General features: G+C 38.5%; 1 protein-coding gene across 3 annotated transcripts in view; it reads right to left on the reverse strand.

Annotated features, from left to right (window-relative positions):
- taf3 (TAF3 RNA polymerase II, TATA box binding protein (TBP)-associated facto) overlaps positions 1–22,900 on the reverse strand; it is a 189,546-nt gene that overhangs the window by 145,080 nt on the left and 21,566 nt on the right. The window lies entirely within an intron of this gene.

A 22,900-nucleotide genomic window follows, 5' to 3' on the forward strand; every position in this document is an offset into this window, starting at 1 on the left:
CTGCCTCTTTTGTTAACAGTTACTGCGTACAGACAGCCTCTTGTTCTGTAGTAAGGGCAAGTATTATAAGTGTTGAGGCAGTATAAAGGCATTTGCCAGATATACATATTGCCACAGTATGCCATTCTAAAGATCCACATCGCTTGTTCGAAATGCTGTGTTTGGACTTTGCAGATACTAGAATGAATGTATTTTGGGACAGGGTAAGAAAAAGATGAGAATTTTTTCATTGGAAAGCAAGTCTCAGCTAATTTTCATTTTGACAAGTACAAATATTCTTTTCCATTGCCAAAACCTTTCAAATTTTTAAAAATCCATTCACACTCCAATGAACTTAACCAGGTAAAAATGCCTCAATAAACTTGCTTTTAGAAATGTACCAAAATCAGGGGTAAGCCAGAATATTACCCAAAAACATCAATAAAATTACTGCTGGGTGAACAGGTTCAGCTAGCTTGTGGCACAATGGCATCTGACTCCAGATCAGAAGACTGCGTGTTCAAATCACGTTAAGCTCACGGAGTTTTTATCTAGAAAAAGTTCATTGTGTGGGGATGTTCACGACATGATGAATTTCTAAAGCAATTTCAATAGATTCAGGCAGAAGGTCAGAATGGCAAAATACTGTAGTAGACTCTTAATGGCACACTTATAATGAGCAAATACCTGCTTTATCCAATCTGTTCTAATAAGCAAACACTAGAAGCTATAGGGAATGAAGTGGCTGCTGAGCAAATGCTCCCTGTAAACAAACAATCACTCCAACACATACCACACTTGGTTACAGAGACTTTGGCACCTACTGAATTTCACTAATGCTCCACGTACTGATAATCTAAATCAAGAAATCCAATGGCAGAATTTTGAGGTCGGTGGACAGGCACGGGTGACAGGACCGGGAGCAGCCAGGAAATGGCCCACGATCGGCCCCTGACCGCGATTTCATGTTAGCGGGCCAATTAAGGCCTGCCCAGCGTGAAACGCAGCTCTTCACTGGTCAGGAAGGGCCGAGAGAGGGTGGAGGCCTGTCGGCCACTGGGTCCAACAGCAACCCGGCAGCCACTTTAAAACAGCCCAGGCAGTCCCAGGAAGGCTGCCAAGGAAGGACATTTGTTCTGCAATGCCTTGATGGAGTCGAGTGCGGCTGGAGAGCCAGGCGGGAGGGCAGGTCAGGTGGGAACTCGGCCCTCTGCTTTTCGGATGAGTTCCTCGTGGTCCTGCTGGAGGACATAGCTGCCAGGGGCAACACCCTTGTCTCCAGAGATGGGAGGAGGAGGCCACTGCACCTCACAAAGACGGCATGGGAGGAGGGGGCAGTGCTGGTCAGCAGCCATGATGTTGTGCGGCACACATGGGTGCAGCGCCGGAAGAGGTTCAATGATCTGCTGCGCTCAGGAAGGGTGAGTACCATGTTGGCATGGGTCAGTGTGCAGAAGTGTTAAGGTGTGGTCGTTCCCTCACCCCCCCCCACCATGGACCACAGGGGTGCTAGAGTCTGAGTGCCAATGTCAATGACACCGGAGCTGGCCAAGGGGGTGAGGCCTGGCTGCTTGAACTGAGTGCCTTGCAGCTCGAAAGCCACAATTCAGACCTGCCCTGCCAGGTGTTCCTCAGCTGGGTTGGCCAGGCTGCAATGGTGCTGCAGGTAGACAGTGGACTAATCCATGCTCCTCTGTCCTTTCAGAAGATGAGAAATAACCAAGCAGAGAAGGCACGTACAGGCAGAGGGCAGCCCTACCTCCTGCTGCTCAGCAGGTTCAAGCAGGATACCCTAGAGCTGGAGAGCCTGCACGTTCCCTGTGCAAGCAGGCGTGGAGAGGCAGGGGTTCCAGATGAAGGTAAGAGCGTAGTGCATAGAGGTGAGAGTTCTGGATTTTGCAACCATTCTAGTGTAGTCTCTTCATTGATGGGAGCCTCGAACCTGCAGTCCCCATTGATCATTGAAAGACGATGGCACCATGATGCAGATCTCCATTGTCTCACCAGGGTACCTGGCATGCACAGTGATAGTGTGGTGGCTTTAACTAATGACACGTCCTTGTTCTTCCTTTTAGGTTCGCCAGCACGGACTTGCTCTCTGGACCCTGAAGGGCCATCCCTATCGCCGGAGGACCACTGGCTTCACTCACACCTGCTTCACACCCGCTTTTTGAAGCAGGCACCAGTGCAAATACCAGAACCTTGGTGGGCATTAGATAGGCAGCTAGAATGTCGGTGCACATTGGCAAGGGCACTTCACACTTGCTTGAGGTGCAGGAGAAGACAGAGTGTGCCCAGGGCGCCGGCAGTCGAAGGACTGCTGGGGACCAGGACGATGCTCAGTCGAGGGCAGATGATGAGCCTCTGGAGTTGTCCATTAGGCAGCAGATGCTGGATGTCCAGCAGGATGTGTAAGAGGATCTGGCGGAGATCCACGAGGGTCTGCTTGCCACGGTCTCTTGTGGAGGAGTCTATGCGGAGCGTGGACACTGCATTGACCCTCATGGCTGAGAGAGTGGTGACTCACATGGAGAGGCAGCTCCTGGAACAGAATCAGAGGTTCCTGGGGTTGCGCTTGGACCTGCAAGTCCTCACACAGGCAACCACCTTAGGCGGTCAGTGTCTATGTGTGGGAGATGGATGAGGCACCCAGTATCCCAGCTAGGTGCCCACCCATCAATGGTGAGCAGGGAGATCCAGAACAACCTTATGTTAGCACACGAGCTACTTGTTGCCTCTGGGGGCTCCTCTCCAGGCACTCTGGATGATGGCAGCAGCTCCTCTGCCCCTCTGTCAGTGACCGTCGCATCTGATGAGGCTGCAGTGACTGGGGAGATGCCAGTTGTGCCACTGGCCGCTCCCTCCCAGTTGGGGCCAGCACAGGCTCCACTTGCTAGAGGACAACCACCAAGGTTATCAAGTCCACCAAGACACCAAAGTCAGCAGGCTGCCTCCAATGCTAGCGGCAGCAAGACGTAGCTTTTACAAACGTAAGTTTAAGGCACCATGAGCACAGGCGGGACAGTTCACGGGTGATTTTCTGTTCATTTATGTTTGGCTGATATGTCTGCTGGTGTGGACATCAACACCAGTAATTGTGATGTCATATTGATTTCAATGTGACGATAACATTAAATTTGTTTTGGTTCTGATGGCCTGAGTATGCTTCAATTTTTTTCTCTCTGGTGCAGGGTACGCCAGTATGTAATGCTGGACGGAAGTAGCTGGGTACTTTACTGAACAGGCATTGATTGGATTTTGGGTGCAAATGAAAAGGTAATTTCAATCATCCGGGATGGAGACAGCAGCCCTGGCGTGAGGTTGAAGCTGATCTTTGGTAGCCTAGCTGAAGAAGTGTTAGATTAAGGCGTCCCTGCCTCCCTGGAGGTTACTGAGGTCTGCCTCCATGCCCTCAGCGTTCTCCTCACCATGCTCCTCTTCTGACTCACTACTGGACTCATCATCTGTGGCCTGTGCAACTGTGTCAAGATCCTCTTCCTCCAGTGGGTCCCCTCTTGCCATTGCCAGACTGTGGAGAACGCAGCATGCAACCACCATCAGTGACACCTGCTCTCGGAGGTATTGTAGTGCAACCCCGGAATGGTCCAGGCATCGGAAGCGCATCTTGAGAAGACCTATGGTCCTCTCTATCACTGCTCTTGTGGAGGCATGACAAGTATTGTGTCAATAATTGAAGATCAAATCTTAGAACATAAAATATTGTCTAAGAAGGGGTGCGGAAGGGAGAAAGTTGATTCAAGACAGGATTAATATTTAACCAAATTAATACAGTTTCTCCATTCCCATCCCAAAAATGAAGAAAACAAGAGGATTTTAAATGGCAAGCCTTGCATTTTGATATTCCCAAATCACATAAGTTAACTTGTTACTAATAACTAAAACTTTTAAAAGTAACTGAGAAGAGGTTGATTGTAGACTGTATATATTTGCTTTCAATAGGGCCTACATTAATTTTCTATAAGTGGCTTAAAATGTACAAAGTCTGAACAGTACAATAGTTAAACAGGGGAATAATTCAATATATATAATTTTATATAAATGTAAAGCGTTGGTGGAGTGTTGAACTTCTACCTACTGTAATCTTATAGACAATTTTTTTTTACAGATTATACCTATAAAGAACTATCCACCAGAAGATAAATCTGGTGAGAAAAGAGTTAAAACAATTTATTCTTTCAACAGAAATAATAGAGTTCAAAGTATGGCTGTCATTATTCTTCATCAGAGAGATATATGTGCAAACCTCTATTTGCCTGGGATCCCAAGAAGGCAATTTTCTTGAGACTTGGAATTTCCTACTTGAATACAACCAGGAAGTTTAACCTGAAAATGTGCCCATTCCACCAATGTCAAGTTAGGCTCACATTTCGTGCAAATCACTTCAAAGTATTCCAAACGTAAAATTGGTATAAATTAGCGTAAACAATCAAAGCCCAAGGAAAGCAACAAACTAGCAACATATATTCCTTCCTGAATATGAAAACTCAAGCTTCAATTTATTCAACCATCATTGTGCATTTTAGGAGTAGTAGAAGTTTTTCAACTTTTAACATGACTTACATTTATGCCATAAAAAATCCATTCAAAGAATTATAAAATACAGTGCAGCACCCATTGAGGGTAATTTTTTACTTAAAAAAAAAATGTTCAAGAATTGTAGTTACACACGAAAAAAAAATTACAAAAGCAAAATGCTGCAGATGCTGGAAATAAAGTGAATTCTGGAAATACTCAGCAGTTCAGGCAGCAGTTGTGGAGAGAGAAACAAAGTTAACATATCAGGTTAATGTTGAGTATTTCCACCAGATTATATTTTAAAGAGAGCCTCTGATCAAATGTAATTGCTGGAAACTCACATATAAGGCTCTGTAACCTGGAAGCAGGGAAAATATTATGGGTGTTAATATGCAATATGTCAGCTCCTCTCCACATCCTCAGATGGATAATTGAAATTAATGGATAATGCAAATCTTCAAAATTTAGCCTTGCATGAATGTTAAAGCACGCAGGCAAAGGCAAGAAAAATATAGATCATAAAAGAAACATCAGGTAACTTTATTTAGCAAGAAAAGGAGATGAAGTATAAATTACAGAATAAACAGTGCGCTCAGGTGAGATCTTGCATTTTATCCTGTAAAAATTTTGGCAGATAGTTATAATGGGGAATAACAGGAATACTGATAATGGAGGTATAATTCTATACTGTCTTGTAAAGAAATCAATTCTTACATGTCTCAATGGTTTGCTGGGTTGATATATTGCATGATGTGACATTGAACCACACGAAGAAAGCTGCAGATGTAACCCTGGTATATTCTCAGTTACAGAGGGGCAGGTCATCCCGTGCTCACCTTCCCACTCCACCAGCCACTGCTGAGTGTGCACGTGGATATGGTTATGGAAAAAGTTCCGCTTAACTTTTAATAGCCCATGGTCAAATGGCTCAAATATACTTGAAAACCAGCCAGCCACATAAATACTGTCTCTACAAGGGCAGGTCAGAGGGTCAGAGGCTGGGTATTCGGTGGTGAGTGACTCATCTCTTAACTACCCAAACCCCAAAACCAACTATAAGGCACGTCAGGAGCATCATGGAATTTCACTTGCCATGACTGCAGCTCCAGCAGCACTCAAGAAGCTGTTTCTCTCTCCACAAATGCTGCCTGAGCTGCTGAGTATTTCAAGAATTCACTTTATTTCGGATTTCCAGCATCTGCAGCATTTTGCTTTTGTAATTTTTTTTTATTTTTATGTGTTACTACAATTCTTGAACATTTTTTTAAAGTGAAAAATTACCCTCAATGGGTGCTGCACTGTATTTTATAATTCTTTGAATGGATTTTTTATGGCATAAATGTAAGTCATGTTAAAAGTTGAAAAACTTCTGCTATTCCTAAAATGCACAATGATGGTTGAATAAATTGAAACTTAAATTCTCATATTCAGGACAATCCAGGACAAAGCAGCCTGCTTGATTGGAACCCAATCTTCTACCTTAAACATTCACTCCCTCCCTGACATACCATGGCGGCAGTGTGTACCATCTACAAGATGCAGCAGAAACTTGCTTCTTCAACAGAATCTTCCAAACCTGTGACCACTACTATCTTAAGGAACAACGGCAACAGGCACATGGAATCACCACCACCCTCAGGTTCTCTTCCAAGTCATAACCCATTCTCACTTGGAAATATATAATGTCATCCCTTCATCGTCACTGGGTCAAAATCCTGGAACTCCTTCTCTAACAGCACGGTGGATGTACCTACACCACATGGATTGCAACAGTTCAAGAATGTAGCTCACTACCACCTTCTCAAAGGAGGGCAGTTAGAGATCAACATGAAATACTGGCCTCACCAGTGATGTCTACATGCCATGAACGAATAATAGAAAAAAAGAACTAAGAGAAGCTCAAATAACCCTTGAAGGCTTAGTTCCCAAGTTTTCCTGCCTATATATGAGCAAATTAATGATCTCTGTTTGGTATCTAACAATGTCCACTCTCACCCCAATTATAAGCAAACTGTTTGAGAATTAGATTTATCATTTTTAACCCAAAGATTAATAATTGCAACATTTACTCAGTAAAATGAAATGGAGTACAAAGCAACTAGTAGCACTAAACAAATGAACTTCATTGTCAAACATATTTAGTACCATTGTGTGGGTGTAACTGTCCTGCAATCCATAGCATCCATGCTGTATATGACACCCTTTTCGCCACTAACAACTGCTATTGATCAAACAATGCGATCAGAGTATATGCTGTGACTAGTACATTCTCATTAATATACATGTAAAATTTATTTTAATATTTCTTCAAATATCTGCCAGATCCAAGATAAAAGAAAGAAAGAACATTCTATGTATGGTTATTATAAAAAGTATGTATTTTTAAAAGAAATTCAGACTTCTTATGCCAAACATAAGTCAGGACGTGTATTAAAATCTAAGTACTAATCCTTTCCAAATTCAGGGAATGAACTTGATACAAAGCAAATAAATTCAGACCGCATTGATCCCAAAGCTCTTATCTTTGTAAATGAAATGGTCTCTTTAAATTATGTGGAATTTGCACTGAAGAAATATTGAAGACTACAAAAACTGATAGCCTCCAGTGAGTGAAATGTAGAGAGATAAGAGCTGTAGAGATAATATTGGAAGGGTATATCAACAGCAATATCAGTTGGTAAATGGAAAACTATTTTGAAATTGATCTAGCTCTTTTTGAAAAACAATTGCAGGGACAAGAATAAGAAGACTCTGCATATTAGTCTCCTGAAATCTGAATATAATTCACTAGTGTTCTCAGAAGATTCAATAGGACTATATCCTTTTCATTTTTAGTAAAATACAGACAGCTCCATTTCTTCAAAAGATTGCTTTAAAAAAACCGTATAAATCTGGCTAACCCGATGGTGCCAGGGGTGGAGACAGAATGATGAAGGAAAATCATATATCTTAGAAGTGCTGAAACAACTGCTTGGTCCCAGTCCACCCCCTCATTCTACCTACCTCAAATGTAACTGAAATGATAGCATTCCACTGAAGTTGACCTCTACGAGAAGAACCTTGATTTACATTCTTTGATGTTGCAATCCTAAATCAAATAGTGCTGGACCGGATGGATCTGGCCCGATACATTTTTGTTGGTATACTAGATTCCGATTTCAATCTCTGGGTAGAGCTTTTAGTCGGCTCATTTTTATTGAACTACTGCTAGGCAAAGTTCTTTTTCTGGCACTTTCCTGTGCTTAATTTTTAACCCATTCTATTCCCTAAATTACCCCTACAGCGAAGTACCAGCAGAGAAGGCCAACAACCATTAACATGATTTACAGTGTTAGTCTTTACTTGTGGATGATCTTCTTTTCAGGGGATCATGTAAAATTAAGATTGTCAGGCCGTTTGCAGATCCACAATGTTGCAACTCATTCTTATCTGCAAGTTACTAACACGCACAAATGCGGTGTTATTCAATTGTTTGGGTGACCAGGGAACAGAAAAGAAATTTAATCTTGGATCAAAATATCATTGAATTAAAAAAAAGATTTGCATTGTATGGAAATTCTTATTAAAGGAATGACAAAGTTTATATCAAGTACACTAAAGCAAACATATAGGATGATAGCTGCCATTGTGAATATGCCTCTCAACAGCAATGCTGTAGTAAAAAAAAATGAAATTGGTTCAGAGCAGTGTCCAGGCATTCACTTAGAAGTCCTGCATTAAAACAATGAGGTTTCTCATTATTAATTACAATACTAAATTTCTTTTTCTTTCCCATTAAATTTATTATAGGAATTTTAATTAGCCAAACAGCATCATCAAGAACTAATCAAAAATTCAACATAGTCAAGATTTAGAGAACAAGTTAAAATCACACTTTGTTGTCTATTTATACAACAAAGTCACACATCCTTTTAAGTATTATCCCGCAGTTTTTTTTTAGTTATCTGCATATATTTATCCATCTTTAAAACTAAGTTACTATACAGTTTAAAGAAAGCACATAACATACTCAGTATTGGTGGGCTATTGTAAACTTGTAACATTTACAGTTTATAAACTCCAAATTAAATCTAGTCAGTACAATTCCCACTAAAATGAAGGTCAAAATAGAAATGGGGCGTCACTGTCTGTCTTTGAAGAGAGCCGTGCACCTCCAGCATAAAAGGGTTAGTCTAATGGCAAAATATTACTGTCATTAGGAGCCTCATTATTCCTCTAGATTCCATATATTTGGAAAGGAAATAGAATACCACCTCAAATTAATGTCCATTTATCCATTTACTGTGATTAATCTAAGATAAACCCAGATATGGAGTAACTTTACTTCACAGTCTGTCTGGTCTTTAAAAAGTGGCTGTAGATGGACAAAATGAGGCAATAAGGTTTTAGACACATGGACATCACCCACACCACATCAACAAAACTAGTGTTCTATCCTTCCCATTGGTGAGAAAATGGTCACTTGTCATTTGCAACTACCACTGTCTTTAGAAAACAGTAGTTCACCAATGTCAATGCATGCATTGCTACTCAGAAATCTGAAGTACCACAAGCAATATTCTCAGGAAACTTCAGAGGGCATTTTCTAAAGACTTACATGGGTGTTTGTCACCAGAGTTAGTTCCTGCAAGTCTCATGATTTGACCCGAATGCAGACTTGATATAAAATAGAATTAACACAAAAGGTAGAATCTAATGCCTGAATAGAAAAAAAAATTGTTTAAAAATACATGTGGCATTGTAAACTGTCATGTTGAAAGCAAAAAGCATCTAGCCATATTTGTAAAATTCCATTTAACTAAATTAATGATCTTGATAATTAAATGTCACAAACCATCTCTATATTTAACCTGAATATAATTGTTTCTTGTAGAAATATTTCCTCAAAAATGCCTATACTAAATATATTTAATGGGCTTGGAGACTAGGTTGACCATAATTCATGTACAAGAATGTCATGCCTCTACTCACAATTCTTTTAAGTTATTGCCCAAGCTAGGCCTGCCTCCATATCTATAATAAGAAACAGGTTTAATATAGCGTTGATTCTATACATTATTCCTATCTGCACTCATACAAAAGGTCCTGAAGAATAAAGACATCTGCTTTAGATTTTATCTAAGTGACCAAACAATTGACCATGAGAATGCTGGTTTAACAGCACCACCTAATGTAAAGATAATGAAGTACAACACTGCAGATGACATGAAACATTTCAGATACAAAATGATTCCCAGAGAGTTGAATCAAGTTATTATTTTGACTTTAAATGTGCATTCACACGGAAGATAGAAGAAAGGGTTAATGTTCTAAGTACTCTCATAAAAATCTAGATCAGTCACCTTTACTTTTTGGAAGTATGGATAATATTCTTGCAGAGGAAAAATTGTCATCAGTCCCCGACATCTATCCATAGAGTGTATTTTGTTCAGCCCTTTCTCATTAACTGTTACTGGCAGCGTTGTACATATGCCTTTAGTGACCAAGAAAGGAAGGCCTAGGTCTAGGTGACACGAAAACTTTAATAGAAGCGTGCCAAAGTACTACAATCTATCAAACCTGAAGAAAAACTGCAAAAAACTTCTAGCTCATTAGTGTGGGATGTGCTGATTCGAGGGCAGGGAAAGAAAACTGGCAGAGCAATCTGTCTGGGCTGCTCTCATACACTTCAGAGGTCAGTTACAGAGAGAGCTAAGAGCAGTTGGCTTGCATACTTACTCCCGATTTTCTGCAAATTTGTTTTATTAAGCATCAAAAAAAGACTTTATGCACAGCTGGAGAACAACAGCTTTCACTGTTTGCTCATCGTTAGTTCAATTTCATTTGTGGGTTTCATTCAAGGACGCAAAATTAAATCTAAAAATCTTTTTTTGCTTACTATGTGGTACTATGGAACATTTTATATTAACTTCTGTGAAAGCTTTTGTGTCCCTTGATGTACCACTTAAAACATATGGTGTTTCACAGGGTCATTCTACCAATGTTATCTACATTAAAACAAATTCAGAGTTACCTGATATATTAATAAATCCGACTCACTTGAGAGTTAGGAGTAAAAAAGAAGAGATCTTTTGTAGGGATCATGCAGCAGTGGGAGCTGAGGTTAGAAGAGAGTTGTGACTGGGGAAGGCATGTGAAAAGAGCTTGGGTCTTTTGGGCTGTGGGTCAAATGGTCCTTTTCCAAACTTCTATGTGTGGCTTGAATACAAGTGAATAAATGATATACTGAAAACAAATGATCATCTTGAGGTAACACATGAACAATATTATTGCCAAAAAGGTTAGCATCTAAATTCAAGCCCTACACTTTTTTGCAATATTTATAAGCTCATGTTTCCAAGTCAAGATCAATAAAATGGATATGCAATCAGCAATAGTACTACAAAAACCCTACCATTACATACTGAATACTAGAGGATAGCCCTCCACATGGTTACTGGGTAAAGAAGTCTGATTGCAAAACATGATTTACAATCCAAGAGATAAACTAACCTTTTTTTTGCAGCAAAATTTAGGTATTATTATAAAGTGCGTCTCTTTGCACAACAATAGTTCCCTATATCAGGCAAATGAAAGCGCTTTATCTTTTACACGACAGTCTTCATTTTTATATATTAGTCCTAACACCTTGGGATGAATGGACTTCAGTCTCTCAGTTTTCTGCATACTTTTCATTCTTTGGTAGAACTTTTCTTCTTAACATGAAACACTGCAAATTTTTTCCAGGATATCAAGAAAATATGGATGCAATATCATGTAGGGGACATTTTCATTTATTTGCCAAAAATTTGCTTAACCTGGAATAATAAGAATATGCCTATTCTATTAAATGATACAATTAGCTGAGTGAAAATAATTTTCCTGCATGCAAGAGCTATTTAAAAAAAAACTTCTTTGAAGAATAATATAACTGCTATATGAAACAAGAATATTGTTACAAGCAGGATGTTTAACATGTCCTAGAGGCTGCAGCATACTAGAGAGTGAATATGAGAAGTTATATACATTTTTCACCAGCTGCCATACAAAAATTCAAGTTGTTGTCAATATTTTTCTGAAGCAAGTTCTCTCGATGCTTTCTTGTCAAAATTCTAACTAGATTATAGTTCACCATATATCAACAGCAAGGCAGGGAGGGGGTCATCTCAAAGAGAATAATGTATTTTCTTAAATGGTATATACTGTGTGTAAGTGACACCTAATAACTTAGTAAAAGAAGCAAAGGAAGCTGGCACCAGAACAGATTCTCCTAAAATGCTGCAAGGGTTTCGAGCCAATGGTAAGCCCTTTCTGGTGGCCAGAAGAAGTTCATTTTGAACTGAAAGAGTCCAGCTGAGATGAGCCACCTATCAGGAAACCAACACTATTTACTGCTCTGTCGCAGGGCAGAGAAAGCCGAAAGAACCTTATCCTGTTCTTTTAAATTCAAGCCAGGCATTCTTCTCCTTAAATACACTGGAGTCAGGAGGAAATGAAAAGCGATCCTTCCTGAGCTCATGTGGCACTAGAGGTTCCTGCATGTCTCGCTCAATTGCCGGTTGGTCGTGAACTATTATTTCCTGTCAACTCTTTCTTAATAGCGTGTGACAGGGATAATTAGTGTTGTACAAAAAGAATGGAGAGAGACCTGTAGAATTCTTAACTGACTCAAAAAAAGGTCTGTGCCTATGATCCTCAATGATTAAGCATAGACACTTTTATTTTGAAGCAATGGTTTCAATGGCAGGCAGTCCATATTCTACCATTGATGACATTCTAATATAAAGTATGGTACTTGCATAGTCCCAGCATTGGAGCATATGGAGACCCATATTGTTGTGGGTCCCGCAAACTAATGTCAGGTCTCCTATTATCTGTAAACATGCAGAGGCAGATTCCATAGACTCGCAGCACCAATAGCAGGTCTCCAGCCTTTAATGAATCTTGATTTGGAGTAGTGGCAGCAAGAAAGGTAAATAGGAGACAGCAGTACTCAGAAGTCACAGGTCTCAGTTTCAGCGCTGCTCCCCCCACCGCCCCCCCACCACCACCAACTTAAATGTAAATGTGCCATGATGAGTTTCCCTTTTAAATTCAAGATCTCCCATGTAAACAAAACACATTTTTCAGCTTTAAAAATGGATTAAGTTATTGTGGTTAATAGTAATTAAATGTAGCTAAATACATCAGCCCGGCATACTGTTTAATATTTTTGGCATTCTCTTGGTAGCATTATTACAGTGAGGTCACTATTAGGGCTGGATGCCCGATGAAATTTAGCCTTCTTGAAGTATTAGGAATGGGTACTATGATATACAAGCTGATAACCTACTATATAACACTATTATATAATTTTATGGTGGCTTTATCACCTAATTTAATATTCAGTAAGAGCAGGTCATATTTTCTTTGGCAAGTGTCAAACTTGAGAATTTGCATAACAAGGTCTCAACATTTCCCAGTTCATTTATTAAAGTTCTCCAGCAAGATGAAAATTCTGCTTCCAAGCACTACGATAGCCCATCTTTCAATAACCCCCTTTCTAGAAGCAATGTCTGCCATAAAAACCTGATAATGCCACACTTCTGAATTTACCAAGAGTTTAGAGAACTAATGGTGTCTTGGTGCAGTGATCAATTTCATAGCTAGCAGACTCAGTTTAAGATAGTCCATGGATTACAATTAGTTTAGACATCTACCACGTATTCCAATGTAGATTCAGACATCGGTTAATTTAGTATGGCAATTACAGTGGCAGTACAAAGAGTTATACTTCCAAAAGGATTCATCACTAAACTCAAGGCTAGAGAAAGTTTGAAGATTCATTTATAACCATATTAAAAATAATCTTCTAAAACTCAAATGGTGATTTATAACCAGTTTAAAAGTAAGTTGGTAAACTTTCACAAATTGAATTTAAATATCACGGAAAAACTGCAAATGCTGGGAATATAAAATAAAAACAGAAAATGATGGAGCTGTACAGCTGGTCAGTCAGCATGTGAAAAAAGGCATTTATGACTTTTCAGCTCTGATGAAGGATATATATCCAAAATGTCATAACTAATTTTTTCATCTCTCAACAGATACCTACTGACCCTGTCTGTACTTCCAGCTTTTGTGTTTTTATTTGAAATGTATTACCTATAGAAACAAGAGAATATGACAATGAGGGCTTCATTGCCAATTCCCCAATGGGAATTGCTCTGGGGAGGAACTAAGCAAAGATGAGTCATTTCTTTCCACTGAAGGAGAAGTAAATGGAAAGCAGCGTCTTCTACCAGGTAGACAGTAGCATTTGCAGAGATCTCACTCCCACAGGCCCCAGCCTTCAGATGATGGGAACAAAAAAGAGGTTTTTTTAAAATAAATCTTAAAATGATGATAGTGATAATAGGGAAAGGAGTGAAAGAGTTCTGTATTCTTAATATACTGAATTAAACATTCTGGTAATTCCGTATTTGGACACCTTAATGATTATCTTTTGTAGAATAATATGTCTGAACTTTTAAATTAATTTTTCACAGAATTTGTTCACACATCACCTGTTCCAGGCTCATCTACATTTCACTTGTACTTTATTGGGTCTGTTGACTCAGAATCTCAACTGGGCCACTTTTTGCTTCAATAACAATGAATATTAGTTCACAAGTGTGACCAAATCTGAGCTAAGACTGCCACCTGCAGGTGTCGAAACAATCTACAATACTGCATAATTGAAACAATTGAAAACACTAAAATGGAATGTTGTGTATGTAACTGAATAATAACATTTATTTGAACATCTAGGTCTGTGTTAGCAAACATATCCTAATATGGCTGAATGTTAAGCAACTTGTACAGTGCACTTGTTTGTTTTAAAAAAACAATATTTACCAAGAACTCGACATGTAACCACTTTCCATTTTGTTTTTACAGGCTTGACAATCACTTGTCTTTTTCTTTCACACTAAGATATCTTGTGAAGATTTTGGGGTGTGTGGGGCCTTTCATCTTGCACTATTTCTGCACCATATAGATAAATTATCAGCCGATTACCAGGAAAGACTGGCAAGAGCAAGTGTCCTGAAACCAAAGTTTTAAAACATTTACCCTAATCGGGATTACTAAAAATTATTTAAACTACAAGTGATATCAGTGCCTCTCTGCACTTTCCTCTTGTTCCTGCTAAGTTCTAAATATGTTGGACTGCATGTCACTCTTACTCCCTACATCTCACTGTACTGAAATGCATAGTCTCCTACTAACTCTTTCTTTTTAAGACATCAAAACTGTTGGATTCTTTATCTCACTGGCTTCCTTTCCTTTGGCCTTTCAAACAGAAGTTTAGTGTCTCATAATTACCATTTCCTGATTTAACTCTTCGCTTTCAAAGCATAGCAACATCAGCATATGGACCTTGGCTTGATTCCTCAAAAAAAGCATTGGCCTGGATTTTACAATCAGTGGCGAGAGACAGTGCTTATCGCTGATCACAAAGAAAGCTGCCCACTAAGATTTACCAGGATTTGAGCTTTGATGTCCTCTATTCTGACATTGATTTTGAAAATAGGGCATATGTAGCATTCACTATCAATGAAGTCATCAAGCAGTTTGAAGCCAATCAAAAGAACTCTTACAGACAGAGGAGCAGAAAGTAAAAAGCATGGATTATAATTCACATCTCATTGTATAGAAAGCAACTAAAGATTGGGACATACACATGAGATTAAGATAGATGTTGAAATATCATAAACAAACAAAAAAAAATTTTAAAGTCATGCAATTTTTAAACGTTTTTCACTCCCCATATCTAAAATTAGTTTTTCAGGGCAGTTGTTCAGGGGGACTCATGATTAAGTGTGCCGGTAAAAACTGAGTTGCATTTTATTTAACCACGTTTAACCATTTACATAGAGTTATATAGGCTATGCCGCACAGAAGCAGGCCATTATGGTGAATTTCAACCAAGAATAGTACATAGAAGGTTTAGGTTCATGTCAAATCATGTATTCTGTGTTGACTGCTTTGGTGAAGACTGTCAGAGCACATCTTGTGGAGCAGTAGGGTATTGCTGACAGCAATTTCTGCATTTCCGTGCTTACCTGAACATATGTGGATGCCAGAATTTGCTGTCAGTTTTACACAGTAATGACAGCGAGCGCTGACAAATTTGACATCATTACGAGCACAAATTTGTTGTGTATTACAATATACCACTATTATTATCCTTTCGCTTACGCCACCTTTTTCTGCCAAGCGAGGGCCACTTTTAAAATAATTAGAGGTTAGAAAACATAACTGACAGTGAATTTAAACTTCACACCTGTGGCTTCTATCAGAATAACTAAAGGATCAGTCATCAACTCACTGAGAGCCATTCACTAACCTGTACGTTAACATTTGACATAATTTCTAAAACAACCCGCACAAAAAGGGACAGTCAATATGTAGTTGCATAAAACATTATTTTTTTAAAAAATGAAGTAAAAACACCATCCCCTCAATGTTTCCAGTGTTTAAGACAGTTTTTAATTAAAATGGCCAATGAAGTGAAAACGTACTGTACTCTGTTGGATATATGCACAACGCTCATATGAAAGATTAAATTTTAGTTTAAGTGAAGAATGATAATGATATTGGAACTTAAGACAACTCTATCCTATGTCAAATACTATTAACTCCCACAGTACCATCTGTTGAGTTTAATTGCAGCAGTGATGATAATATTTCTGGCCTTTTTTCACCTTTACCATCTCACATCCATTTAAATGGTCTCCAGAGTGTCACTATCAAATGCACAATTGTGAACTAATTTAGCAATCTGGGAATAGTCAGATTCTGCAATTCAATAAAATGACTCTATATATCATCTTCGTTCAATTAAAGAATATATTCTACAATTTTATTCTACATCAAATTCTTCATTTATTCCCAAGGTTGGATTGGATATAAAATTTTTAAGATATGTGCAACAATCTGGAGCATGTATGCTAAGAACCTTAGGCTCTGAATTTTTACTATTACTTCAAAGCTATATTGTAGTCAGTAGATCAATGTGCCATAACCTGCAGTGTATGAGCAATTGTTTCCATCTTCACTCCCAGAGATTAATAAAATTGATAACATTTCAGCACTCTCCTCCATGTCTGTTGTAATTTCTGTGAATAATCTGTGACATTTCTAAATCAGTCCAACTATATAGATATTGCAGCTTATCTGAGTCTTAACTAAAACTGATGTAATTGGTCATGGTTTTGGTGCCTTGGAAAGATCTAGTAGCTTTCATTACTCATTACCCAGAACTATATTTTAAGAATAGCACTTGAGCTGGGTCCTGGGGGACTAATGACCTTGAACACACCTATCCCAAAAATAGTCAGTGCCTTAGAATAAATTGGGAAAGGACATTTTAAACTCACAGCTAAACATATGGAAAATTTTTACTTAAGAGGCAAAGCTATAAATGTAAATGCAGAAAAGGCAGGGAATTGGGAGTTTAAAAAAAGATCAGCACTACCAAAGCTAGTAAAAATGTCAAAACAGGTTTGATGGAAGGAATTATTCCTATTTTCTTAAAGATTATACATACTATTTGATCACAAGCAAACCCAATACTTAGTTGCCAGCTCAACAAGTAATCCAAAGTGTTTATTCACTTCAGGTGATAAAATGCTTTCAATCTGGCATCCATTTAAAATCATTAAAGCATTTTTCCAAGAGGTTTACTACCTGTGTAGGGCCATTGGTTATTTCTCATAACGGAGGTCGTGAAGAAATCCAATTAAGTAAATCCTTGTGTCTTCTGCAATAATTTAAGTTAGAATAGCCCATTCCATTCAAGACACATCTTCCATGCATACGAGGTTCTTTAGGTTCTTTCTGATAAATTAAGAATTTTCAAGTACAAATATTTTACTCCTTCCCAACCTTCTGTCAGATTGAAATCTAGACTCCTGTTCAATCTTCCAAAGAGTCAATCTTTTCCAAAAAAAAAACTTAACTGTTGAAGGGCTCTTGAAAAGTTTGCAGAGCATATTAAGCCTGAAATCCTAGTCAGGCTTCTGTTGAAGAGTCATATGGACTCGAAGCGTTGACTGTGTTCCCCTCCGCAGATACTGCCAGACCTGCTGGGTTTTTCCAGGTATTTTTGTTTTTGTTTTTAATTAAAACTGCTTGACTATGCATCTTCAAATAGTTTGTAAATAAACTTGTTGATAATCTCTGCTAGGGGGCGCTGCACATCACAGCAGCAACACAGCTCAACTTTGTTTAAACCCAAGCAGGAGGCAATTTATGGTAAATATTGCAGTGAACAGATTAAAAGCAAAATGGTTACAAAGTTTTCTTAAACAGATCGTGTAGTCTATTCACTGATATTTACCAACAAAAATACAAATCACTTTCCCTGACACCCTTGTTAGTGGCATTCTATACAATTCTAATTACCACAATATGAATATTTGCTTGCAATGCCTTACACAGAGAAACAACAGACCATATAGACAGCACCCTAGTAAAGAATGATGGATACTTGGCAGTGATTTTAAGGTAGTAGTCTAACTGAAGGTTTCAGATGATGTAAACTACAAGTAAAACTTGAGAGTTTTCAATGGTCCAAGATTGCTAATACAGCCTTAGATCTTTTTCCTGGTACCATCCAAAGAGGGAGGTCTAGTGGCACAGTGGGTAGCATCCTTGCCTCTGAGCCAGAAGCTCTGGGTGCGAGTCCCACTTCAGGACTTGATTGCAAAGGAAGTTGCATTCATAATGTGGTCAAACTGCAAATCCTCCCAATACACACCAAGGTGGTAAGAGCGGGAGAGATTTCTGGTCAGCCATGTGATGGAGAGAATGTAAAAAGTGCATGCTGTCACAGTAACTTGGACTCCTTGAGTGAACTGCAACACACCATCACTCTTACCATTTAAAGGTTAATTTACTGTTTTGGGACAGTAGATATCATTAGTGGTCTCCACGCTTGTGTCACAAAATAACATCATGCAATACAATTAAAATTTTACTATAGCAGAATTATTTTTTAAAACCAGCAGTTGATTACTTGGAAAGCTGTTTATGCTGTTTTCATATCATTTGTTTTCAGTTTCTAACCCAGCAGCAAGACGGAATACCACCAGTGTTTTCGATTTATTAGGTGCCACAAAGGAGAACAATGACCAATGGAAGAGACAAACTGAAAAGAAATCCAAACCTTTTTTGTAGGAGGTAAGTATAACAATTAACCTGAATGTCAGGAGAATCAATCTGCTCATCATATTTTAGAAAGAAAAACACAGGACTTTTACTCTAAATCAGACCTCATATAAATGTAATAAAGGTTCAGCAGTCTTTTATCGAAAGAGATTAGTTGATTACTGAAAGATGATTAGATCATATCAAAACACCAAACCAGTTCAACTTAACAACATTCAACAAAGCCTGCAGGTGCAGGTTCTGAGGCATTTGTTTCCCCGGAGGTGCTGGTAAGAATGCAAAATTCACAATTAACTCCTATTGTTCTGCAGCCAAATGCAAAATCATTACTTAATTTCAGATTTTAATATTTCCTCTGGTTTTAATCATGTCAATGCAAAAAACCACAACTACTTTTAGAGCAGACATAAAATAACTGTGGAAGAGAAATAATGTTACTGGATTCAAAAATGAATACAAGAAGAAAGACACAAAATTGTTAGTAGTGAACATATTTGTTATACAGTCTCTCAAATCAGGGACGCCCAAACTACTGTTCAAAGACCGGCAATGTCATCTTGCAATCTGGCTTACAAAGCTCAAGCAATTCAGTTCCATTTGTGCTTATATTTCATACTCTCTAGTTTGTTCTGATCTAATTCATGGGCCTAAAGGTTTATGAAGGGCAGTTCTTAGCAGTACTGTCTCATTAACAGTGTCAGCCATGGTTCGTTTTTAGCACTCACCACTGAGCCAGAAGTTCTAGTCCCTTTCCAGGGAACTGAGCCTACAAAATCTAGAATAACACTGCAGTGTACTATTGAGGGAATGCTGCACTGTTGAAGGAGCCACCTTCTGCATGTGTTGCTAAAATGACTGCCCTCTCAGGTAGACAAAATATCCCCTAGCACTACTTGGCGCAGAGCAATTACGCTGTGTGCAAACTGGCTGCCATATTTCCTACATTACAACAGTGGCTACACTTCAGAAGCACCTCAGTGGCTGTAAGGTGCTGTGGGGCATCCTGAAGTCATGAAAGGTCCAACACAAATGCAAGTCTTTTTTCATTTGTGAATGAATCCTAAATCAGTACACCAAGATTAGTTAGAATCTATAGCTTGACTTTCTTGCAAGTTAATGGAAATGTTGATTTAAACTTTCTATTTGGCCCCAGAGGCTCCAGGTACACATTTAAGTGACCCACAAAGACAGAAAGCTTGGACCTCCTAGTTCATATAATGTGTAATAGAGTATCAATCTTTTTAACAGCCTTAAGGTTGTACTGAAAAAGAGTTGGCAGAATTCAATAAAAATGCTGAATGGCTACTCTTAACTATCCTGTTGTGGGGAGGCACTGAGCAATGAGAGGAATTAAAGACTTACCTCAGACTTCTCTCAGAAACTCCCAACTGAAGGAGTGAATTTTGCACAAACAGAAAAAAGACACTGTTGGGTTTCTTAGCAGGAAAATGAATAACACACAGGAAGAGAAAATTTCAATAAAATTGCAATGAAATGACTAATATGGTGATTTTACATCAAGCTTTCAGTGCAAGTAAGATTATTCTAAAAAACATTTGTTGATGCAAATTACATGGAATAACTTATCATTTATGAATTTTAAAGTTGCTTATTTTATTCGCCTTTACATATGCGCGCTGCACTCATTTCATTGTGTTACAAACTAAGAAAAATGTTGAATAATCAGATATCAACCTTATTAAACTAAAGTTATTGAACCCAAAACTGTAAAAATGCTCCTTGTACCATAGCTTGAACCTTGCAATATGCAGGATAGCTCTGTGCACGTGCAGGATTAAGGTTCACTGGACAAGTTCAAATCACTAAAACTGCTCTCCGAGTAATATTGTGCAGAGTTGCTGCGATAGACACAAGGCCTGCACAGCTCCACATAATAAGACCTTTGGTTATTTGATCAAGTACCACAGCAACGTAAGGTTTATAAATTAAACAAGGAATTCCTAGTAGGTCAAAGTAGTCAACTGAAACATTTGGCTGAATGCCAATAAAAGATACATTTTAACACAAATTGTAAATTATCTGATCACTTCCAAACATAAGAATAGTTTACAGATAGTTTCTCCAAGACTTGTACTTTTATAGCATGTCCTTACGTTTAGCAGAAAATCTTAATCAATTCACATAGTGGTACAGTAGTTTATTGGTTATACTGACAAATAATCTAAGGTCATGAGTTCAATTCCCATTTTGACAAATTGTGGCAGTGAATGCAATAAATCTAGTAATTTGTACACTGACACCAGAAAGAAAAATGACAATGAAAGCCGCCAGAGTGTTGTAAAAACACAGCTGGTTCACTAATTCCTTCAGGGAGGGGAAACTGCCACTCACTCTTACCCAACTGTGAATCTAGTCCCACACCACATGTTTGACTCTTAATGCCTCAGGGATTCACAATAAATCATGCCTTGCCAGTGTCGCCACATTCCAAGAATAAATAAAATCAAATATATAATGAATTACTTTGAAGTTCATGACTGTTGTTATGGTCAACAGATCAGTCAATTTTGCACACAGCAAGATTTATGGGATCTCTAACATTCACCTAGGAAGACTGGTCCTCTGTTTAAAGTCTCATCTGAAGGATGGCACCTCTGACAATGCAGAACTCCCTCAATACTGTGCTAGGTAGCCAATCCAGATTAGGCGCTCAAAGATTAAGTGTGTCTAAACCCAATCGCATGATTTAGTGGTAGGATTACTGCCAACTGAGGTAAACTGACACAAAAACACCTGTGGAGATTATGTCAAATTGCATAGAAAATGGTTATAAATTTGGATAATTTATAAGCTTAAAGGCATACTTTCCTATTAAAAATGTATAAATAAAACTCTGGGTTTATATAAAACAATAGCAGATTATATAGCGAATAGCAGGAATCCTTAAAACATAAGCATACTACATATTTGCACATAATAGGAAGTATTTAACAAGAAAAAGCAGTCTTATCTAGGTAAACCTTTTGAGAATTTGGATTGTTATGCTCCCAACAGTTACAAATACTGGTAATATTTAGTAAGATGTTTGAAGTTAAAAGTATCTAATTAGTTTTTATTTCTTTTTCAAATTTTAACAGCAAATGTCTTTCCAACTGGAATCACACATTTGTTATGAACTGGATCTTTTCCACCAGGGAAAAAGGCTTCCGCCCAGTTATGCAGCACAACAATGGACTGCGTAAGACAAAAGATCATTAAGAAGGTTGCAGATACAAATTGGGAACGCATTCAATCATGATGGATTCCATGAGCAACTTTTAATTCCTCAAATACTACCCTGCACTTTACTGAAGTGTTTACTTGATTTACAGTAATGCTTTTCAGAGAATCTTGAGTGCATAGCCTAGACTGACACTTTAGTGCAGTACTGAAGGAATGCAGCATTGTTGGAGGCGGCATATTCCTGATTAAACTGATGCCCCATTTGCCGATTCCAACAGTTCAGGTAGACATAATAGAACAGAAAGGTGAACAGTTAATATTTTTCCCTAAAATGCTACCAAAAAACAAATGATTTGGTCATTTTGTTCACTTGCTGTTTGAGTTGTTTGTTATGCACAAATTAGTTCCCATGGCTGCCTAAAAAGCAACAGTGATGCACTTCAAAAGTAATTCATTCATAGTGAAGCAGTTTGGGCATCTTAAAACATGATAAAGAACTATATAAATCCAAGTTCTTTTATTCTTACTAGGAGGACATAGGGCTTAGGAGCAGGACTAGGCCATTCAGCCCTTCGAACCTGCTCCGGCATTCAATCAGATCATGGCCGATATGGCTGTGGTCTCAACTCCACTTTGCCGTCTACCCCCATAACCCTGGACTCCCTTATCTATCAAAAATTTATTTAACTCTGCCTTGAATAAATTCAATGACCCAGCCTCCACTGTTTTCTGGGGAAGAGAATTCCACAAACTAACGACCCTTTGAGAAAACATTTCTCCTCATCTCCGTCTTAAACAGTAGACCTCTTATTCGTAAACTGTGTCCCCTGGTTCAAGTCCTTCCAACAAGTGGAAACACCCTCCTGGTATCTACTCTATCAAATCCCCTCAGGATCTTATATGTATCAGTAAGATTTTTAATCTGGTTTAAAATTTAAGAGTCTGCAAGAGGGATGCAGTTTTAAGCAGAATTAAAGTGAGACGAGATCAGCCATGATTTAATTGAATGACGGAGCAGGCTCAAGGAGTC

Source organism: Carcharodon carcharias, chromosome 13 (assembly GCF_017639515.1).
Source record: "Carcharodon carcharias isolate sCarCar2 chromosome 13, sCarCar2.pri, whole genome shotgun sequence".
Taxonomy (NCBI): Eukaryota; Metazoa; Chordata; class Chondrichthyes; order Lamniformes; family Lamnidae; genus Carcharodon; species Carcharodon carcharias.